We start from the raw sequence: 8,484 nt of genomic DNA, 5'->3' as shown, positions 1-8,484 counted from the left end.
GCGCACATGGACAGAAGCTTCTATTCGTAAATAGCTTTTCCTGCAGCTCTGGGGGCCCGTGGAAGGAAGGCCACGGCCAGGCGGCAGAATGAGGGGACCGGGGCCACACCCAGCCACCCGCAGATGGCAGACTGTGTCCTGACAAAGGGAGGAGTGGACTCGACCCTCCCCACGTTCCAGCTGCGGGTCCAGAGGCCGCATCCGAGCATCACTCTGAATGCAATGACGAAGTATGCATCCCGCATCCGGGCGATCCAGTGACAGGACTGAGCTTCCTGGAGACAGACGCAGCCGTCACAGTGCACGGCAGCGCACCTGAGCGGGGGTCTCCCCGACACCGAGGCCGCCCCGCCATGGGATTCTTCGTGCACCTCAAGGACATTGCAGGTGGGTGATGAGACTTCGTCTGATGCCCTGTGTCCAGGGAAACTCATCTGGTCTCGCCACATTCCCCACGACACGGTGACGACGCCTGAGGGTCCTGGACGGGGCATGCTCTGCGTCTCGGGCTTTAAAACATGGGTCACGTTTCCAGAACAGGTCGTGGGTAAAACTGGGCTCCCTAGAGAAATAGCATCAAAAAGTCATAAGATGGTTTGGAATAAGCAATAATGCATTGATATTTCTGCCCGAGTCTCTGCTGTGGTAGCAATAATCAGCCAGGAAATACTGACACGGGTTTTTCATCTTTTTTAATCTTGAGTCTTATCCTCGATAGGTGTAGCGCTGGCATGGTGGAGCGAAACAGACACGAGACAAATCTCCCCCAAAAGCAAAGACAAAACCGGACAATATTGTCAAAAACATTATTTTCGGACTTTGGAAATCAAATAAAAACCTACCAACAATTGAGACACACGTACTCAAGGAACACGACCGAGCCTCGTTGATGACCTTGAAGTGAACGGGGTTTTGCTGGGCCCCCCGACCTGCCTTCCCCGCCCCTCACCATGTGGCGGTCCTTGAGGCCCCTCGTGCTGCGTGGGCGGTGGAAGCCAGCAGCGCAGCCACCAGAGGGGCTAACTGAAGTTTGAGCGGCACGTGGTGGCGAACAGAATAGTGATCTCTGTGGGAAAAAAAGAGCAAACAATGCAGCAACTTGTACAGACCGCCCACTTCCTAAATGCATCACCCAAGCCACTCACGGGTTTATCGGCGGAGGATGGAAACTTTACTAGCTCGGGGTGTTTTAGCATGACCGCTGGCCAATCCTTGTCTGACCGCTTAGCTGTGATGACCAGACGGATCCCCAAGAAGCCAGGCTTAAAAATGAAAATGAGAATAAGATAAATAAATAAAACAGAAATATCAGTAGTCACGCACTTCGAGGGAAACAGAACTTACGGAATGAGTCACAGCAACTCACTAAACAAACAAAAATCAAAACCAGCAGTGACAAGCCCCAGGCAAAGGGGACATCATCATCCGGAGTTGCTACACTGTATCACCCAAATACCGAGCTTCTAACAAGCACCAGTGGCAAAGGGACATGTGCCAGACCTGGGGAAACTGTCAACAGAAACTCCGAGAGATCCAGATGTCGAAACAGGCGAAGACTCACCCCGGCAACCATTAAGACGTTCCCTAACAGACCATCAAACACAAGGTAAAGAAAAAGACAACGATCGAGAAAAATACGATAACTCATCCACAGAGAGAGATAGAGCTTACTGACAGATGCTGGAGCTGAAAATCTCCGAACCGCAGTGATAAGTTCACGCAACAGGGTATTGGGACTGGCCAAAGAGTCAACAAACTTCAAAACAGATCAAGAGAAAGTATTTAATCCGAAGAAGAGAAGAGAAGAAGAATGGGAAAGAGAACAGAGCCTCGGTGACGACGAGGCTCCGTCACGTGTACCAAGACACGCTTCGTGCGAGGCCCGGAAAGGGTCACGCGGTCAGGAAACACTTGGAGAAATACGAGCCGAACGCTTGTCAGATCGGAGGAGAATTCTGCACCCCTAAGAAGCGCGACAGATTCCAAGTAATATAGACACTAAGAGATCCCACCCGAGCACGTCGCCGTCGAATGGTCGAAACCCAAAAATAAAGAGAAAAATCTTAAAAGGAGCAAGAGAAAAGCAGCTCACTGGGTAAGACGAACCTGCGAAGAGTTCACAGCTGACTTTCCATAAGGAAGAATGTACAAGAAGGTCCTGGATCACATGTTAAAGGAGCCAAAAGGATAATAAAGACGGTAAGAAAACCCTGTCGGCCAAGGAATCTCCACTCAGCAATGCAATGGGGCGAGAGGGAGAGGTTCTAGCCAGCGCAGTCAAACGAAACAGAGAAACGGGGACGCCTCTGTCAGAAAGGAACCAGAAAAAAATCGCCTTTTTTTTTTCTTTTCACAGATGACATAATGCTGCGTGTGGAAAAATCTAAGAAGCTCGCAACAAAGTCTGCCAGAGCGGTTGAGCAAGCCCAGCACAGTTGCAGGATGCAGCAAGATCGATGCAGAAAAATAATCGTTTCTATATGCTTTCCAGGAGCCCACCGCAAATAAGGGAAAGAACTCCTTTTGTGATTGTATCAAAAAATAACACACTCGGAAGAAACGCAGCAAAAGAAGGGGATGTCTCGCGTAATGAAAATAACACAATATTGCTGAGGGAACTTAACTCTAAAAATACAGAAGCGCTTCATGATCGTGGATTGGAAAATCCAGCCTCGTTACGAAGGCAGTTAGTTCTCCCCAAACTGATCGGCAGAGCTGTCGCTTCTATCAAAACCCCCGCTCCCTTTTCCGCAGAAATCGACAAGCCGATCCTACATTTTACATGGACGTGCAAGGGACCCCGAACAGCCAAAGCAAAGTTGGAAGATTTAAAACGGTCCATTTCCAAACTTACTGCAAATCTAAGGTGATCAAAACAGCGTGGTGCCTGCACGAAGCTAAAGATACAGACTAATGGAATAGAACAGAGTCTGGAAGAAAATCTTTACCTTTGCGGTTAATTTATGTTCAACCACGATGCTAAGACAGTTCAGTGCAGTGAGTGCAGACAGCAAACGACCCCGAGGCACCTGGATATCCACAGGCAACAAGACGAGTCTATTTCCTTGCCGCCCGGGTGTGCCAGAATTAACTCCAGGACACCGCAGACGTGAGTGCAGGAGCTGAAACTATAAAATTTGGGGGGAAAACCGGCAGAAATCTTTGTCACCTTGCATTAAGCAGAGTTTTACATCAGACACTAGACTCAGGATACATTTTTAAAATTTGATAAGTGTGGACTTACGAAGATAGAACCTTCCTAAAGATGCTAGCCAGGAAACAAAAAGACACGTCACAGCCAGGGGGCCATTCAGCAATCATGCATCTAATAAAGGACTTGTGTCCAGGACACTTAGAGAACTATTACAACTCAGTGATGAGCCAAAAACTCAGTTAGAAAATAAGCGAAAGACTGAAATAGAGATTTCACATATATATATATATAATGGGCAACACGCTCATAGCAAGACGCCCAGCGTCGCTCGTCTCCAGGGAAACGGAGATCCAGACACCGCGAGATGCCACTTCGCACTCACCAGAACTGCTCCGATCCAAAAGGCAGATGGTGAGCGTGGCCACGATGTGGGAAACGCGGAGCAGCCACGCACTGCGGATGAGCGTGTAGGACAGGTACCGCCTCTGCGGAAACCGTGCGCCGGTTTCTTTAAAAGTTAAGTAGAAGAGCGCGTGGGCGGGACCCCGCAGCGCCCCGCTCGGTGTTTGTGCGGGGGGAGGACAAGGCCACACACGCGTGCAGATGTTCGGCCGGCGATTCACGGGGACCGTCGCTGGACAGAGAGCTGTGCGCCCCGCCGCTCCGCCCCTGCCCCGCGTCCCTTTAGCCTCCGCGACCTGCTGCTTCCAGCTTGTCCCTGCTCAGTCGTCCGTGTCCCAACCCCTGCCGAAGTCCACCTCGTTCGGAAGGGACGTTCGCGGCATTTAAATCACGTTCCCGACTTTCCCGTCCGGTTTTCCTTCGGACGCCCGTCTCTCCCCTTCGCCTCCGGCTGATTTCTTTCCTGCGTCTGTTTCTGGAGTTTTTAGTTCGCTGTCTGTTCCGTCGCGGTTTGCAGAGCAAACGTCCTACCTTCTTCTGCCGCTGGACAGCGACGCGCCTGCCGCGGGATTTACAGAACGACAGCTTCACCAGGCGAGAACCAGGCGGCCCAGTTACGCTGTTGCTAAGGTGACAACGAGCTACTTACACGGGGACCGCCCGAGATGCCGAGAAACTTACTCCCACCCCCGTAAGGAACGATGCGCGGCCGCAGGGCGGGGGCGGCGCCGGCCACAGACGCCCCAGACGACAGAGGCCCCGCCCGTCCAGCCGTGGGCCTCCGGCCGGTCCCTGAACCGAGCCTGGGCGTCGCGCCGCTGGTTCCCCCGGCTCCGCTGGGCGGACTGGGCCACATGGTCCCCCTCGCGGCAAAGCGCCCCGGGGCCCCGAGCGGCAGCTGCACAGGAGTTTGCTGCGCATTTCAAGAATTTCCAAAATAAACATCCATTCGTTTGACAGACACACAGACAGACAGACAGACAGACAGCCCAGACAGAACGCCGCGCGTCATGGACGCTCCCACGTATAAGCGAACGTGGCCCCACGCCGCGGAGAGCTCATACCCCGACTCCAGAGGGGACGCCAGCAGCGGAGCCCCACACCCCGACGTCGCCAGCACCCCGACAGCGTCAATGTCATGTGCTCCAGTCCACGAGAGCCTCTGCCGGGAGTGGAGGCCTGGCCGGGAGGTGGGGACCGTCCCCTGCAGGGAGCGACACACACCCTCGTCGCCCCCAGGGCGGCCGGTCTCCCTGCTGCGGCCACACGTCCAAGTGCCCGCCATTTCTGTCACCAGCCCGCGGGTCGCACGGTGTCCCCCCTCGCGGAGCGGTCCAGTCCGGCGGCCTCCAGGGACCTCCCTCCCTACCGTCATTGCCGTCTCTTTCCCTCCTTCTGCCAACTGGGGCATTTCGTTTGGGGGCCGTTTCTTCCCCCTTCTCTGCATCTACTGTTCGACCCAACACTCCGCGCGACGTGTTTGAAGCCCAGTAACTGGCTTTCGGCCCCACTGGACCCTGTCCCGTCTGCGGCGGACCCCGCTGGGAGACCAATGACAGGTTGCGGGGGGGAAGCAGAGCCACCCGCTCTGGGCAGGCCGGTCAGCGAGACCCCAGAGTCTCCCGCGCCTGGCCCTGGGACACCAGGCCGCAGCCGGCTCAGCTGCGGGGGTTCTGGGGCCTGCCCGTCACCCGATGGCAGAGCGCCGGACACCGGACACCGGCTCACGGATACAGCAGCAGCCCGCGCGGGGAGGGGGGGGCGGCTCCCCAGCCCTCGGGGAAGCCCCGCCCTGCCAGGCCGCCCTGCCAGAGCCGAGCCCTGCCCTGCCCAGCGTCCAGCTGGGGCCTAAGAGCCAGGCCACCCTCGCCCACAGAGGAGCTGAGACCCCAAGGGAATGAAAGTGTGCAACCGAGACATTGTGAGAACTTGCTTATTGGAATAAAGGAAGCACTTCTGAAAACTGGGCACCTGAATTGCCTTATTTATCTCCAACGACAGTATTAAATACTCTGAATATTTTCACACAGTCAAATGATCTTCAGGGGGCAAAAAAAAAAAACGACTTGGTCTTTACATTTGTCAGGCAGCTTATTCACTGGGTTATGATATATGTAACAATCTTCTGAGTACCCAGAAGCCAAAATACACTAGACGAAAACAAAGTAACAAAAAACACAAGCTTACCAACTCTTAACTCTGCAAATTTGTTCCATTTATTTAGCACGAACAAATTCAAAAGAGAACAAGAAAACATTTTCGAGTGCCAGAAAAAGTTCTCTTAAGTGTGAATTGCCATCTTGGCACTAAAATGCATTCGTTTGCGATGGCGCACGGATTACACGAAAGCTGAGATACAGTTCACTTGTTTTCCACAATTCAAGAAAGACTGGCCGCGGGCCGGCGAGGACGGAAGGGAAGCTTGAATCCTCCCCCATGGGCGGGACGGTGCCAGCCTCTGCGGGACCGTCCCCGTGAGCAATGAGCCACATGTGTAAGAGTCTTAGTTTTTAAGTAACATGTGATGCTGTCACAGCAGACAGCACTGGCCCGGATTCGTGTTTTCAGGAGGTATTTTTACCACACCGGACATTCCTCCCTGGAGTTGGCATCACTATAAAAAGCCTCCTTGTGGCCAAAGGAAGCTGGGGCTTGGCATGAGCCTGCCTGGAGGCGGTCCGGAGGTGGACACCCCACAGCCCCGTCTGAACTGACTGGGTGCCAGATGGAGAATCCCAATCTTTTCTTGATCTTTAAATTACCAACAGAAAGCAAACAAACCTACTAGGAAAACAATGATTGAAAATGAAATCAGAAGCCCCCCACCCCACCCCGCCCCACCACACACACACCCTATTTAAAACTTGCTCCTGTGCGCTCTGGGGCCTCATTGTCCCCAAGGCTCACGTTCCCGGTGTTGGCCTCACGCCCCGCCCAGCCCCCCAGCCGGCCACCCTCGCACCACGGTGTGTCACTCACCTTCTCTCCAGCGCCAACCCATCAAGTTCAGACCGCAGCCTGACGAGCGCGCCCACCTGTCTTACGCATCCATAGCGACCACCGCATAATCGATTCTGCGGGGCCGAGTCCCGCAGCTGCAGTGCCCGCTCCCCGGCACCGCTGCACCCTACACACGACTAACGGAGGCGTGACCGAGGGTCGTTTTTACAAGCTCTTTTTCGTTATGAGAAGTGCCTGTAAAGAAATGTTTGAGGGCTGAACTAGTTCAGAAAGGTATTCGAAATATATACATTTTACAACTTTATGTGTCATCTCTCTGGGACTACGGTGATCCCCAAAAGCTTCAGGAATTGGTGCCAACTGGTAAATTAAAGCCATAGCATTATGAACTGTCTTCTGGTAAAAATCACTTTAAAAAGCAGAAAATCATGCTTTGAGAGAGACTGCATTTGCTTCATTCGAGGCAGATAACTGTAGCCAAAATTAGTATATTGTATCTTCATGTTGCAGTTTAATTACAAAGGAAGAAAAAAGGCGATCCGGCTTAAAAGTCCCAGGGTGCATTGCTATGCAACTATTAATCCAAGCCCATTTTTAATTTCTACAGACTAGCGGTTCATATGGAGATTATGAGGACAGTCTGCTAAGATCCATTTTCATGTGTACAGAAGCAGTTTCTCTGCATAGTGGCCTTAATTAGTCATCTTCCCGTTTAACTTTAGGGCATCCACAAAGTGGCTGACGCCTCTCTGTTTAAGTTTCCTCACTTTATAAAACAGGAACATTTTCGAAAATAAGACGCCTCTGCAGTTCTGCGACCCAAGACCGCGGGTCTCACGTCGAAGCGCGTGGGACAGGAGGGCGCTGTGTGAAGGGAAAGCGTTGACGCCGTCATCGCTGTTCAAGACGGCGTGCGACGCGCCCGCCTTTAACCGCCTTGTCAGGAGCACGAGTCCAGGCTCCGGCCGATGGCCTCCGGGCGGCGACCCCGCGTGCGACCCTGCGGAGCTCCGCTTCCTGGCACGTGGGCGGCCGCGCCAAAACGCCGGCGGGGGTGCGGCCAGGGAGGCCCGTGTCGCTGCTCTCAGACGACGTGCTGCTCTGCGTTTGCAAGTCTGGGCCTCTCGAAGGGAACATCGTGTTCGCTTTGGAAATGCCCACGCGGTGCTTCCCACTAGTGAGGAACGTGTGTTTTCTTTGGCCGATTTCTGCATCTCTCCTGTATGTAAAAGTCCCTGCCCTCGAGGGAACAGGTGAGTGGGAGGACTCACAGGTAGGGGATCGAAGGTGTTAATGGCATTGAGGCCTGGACACTGGCCAAGGTAAAACCCACATCCTCTGCGAGTGGGAGGAACCAGGAGTGGGGGATCGAGCGGGTCCACTTTTTTCCAAAAAAGGAAAGATTTGCTAACGGGGTGAGCAGAAGGGCTCCGGGACTTGGGGAGGGCGATGGCGTGAAGCCGAGCGTGAGGGCAGCCGCGCCCGGGGAGAATACCTGGAAAGGAAATGCCCGCTCGAGCGGCAGGTCCCCCGGCCCTGCCCTCGCCCACGCCCCGCGGAGCCCGCCCATCACCTGTCCCGACAAGTGTGATGCGGGCAGCCCGGCCGGGTGCCGGGGCTGCGCTCTGCCCGTGGCCGGCTGCGGATCAGAGCCTGCAGGAAGCTTTGAGCTATGAGAGACAGAGCCCCCAAACCTGCTCAGGGATAGAAGCGGGGGTTCAGGGGCACGCGCCCTCAGGCCTGCTGGGCAGAGCCTAGGGATCCAGCCCCGCTCCCCACCTCCCTTCCGGCGGCTCTGACCGTCTGCCATGGTTTCCCCTCTGTCTCAGTCACCGTCTCTGTTCTCTGCCCGCTGGTCTCCTTCTGTCCTGAGACCCGGGAGCTTTCTCCATGCGGCCGAGACCTGGCTGCTTCTGTGCAGACCCGCATTGTCTCACTGGGTAAACCAGAAAGGCCAAGCGAGTCAG

This window comes from Pteropus vampyrus, unplaced genomic scaffold (genome assembly GCF_000151845.1).
Source record: "Pteropus vampyrus isolate Shadow unplaced genomic scaffold, Pvam_2.0 Scaffold235, whole genome shotgun sequence".
NCBI lineage: Eukaryota > Metazoa > Chordata > Mammalia > Chiroptera > Pteropodidae > Pteropus > Pteropus vampyrus.
Note: the sequence above shows the minus strand (reverse complement) of the source record.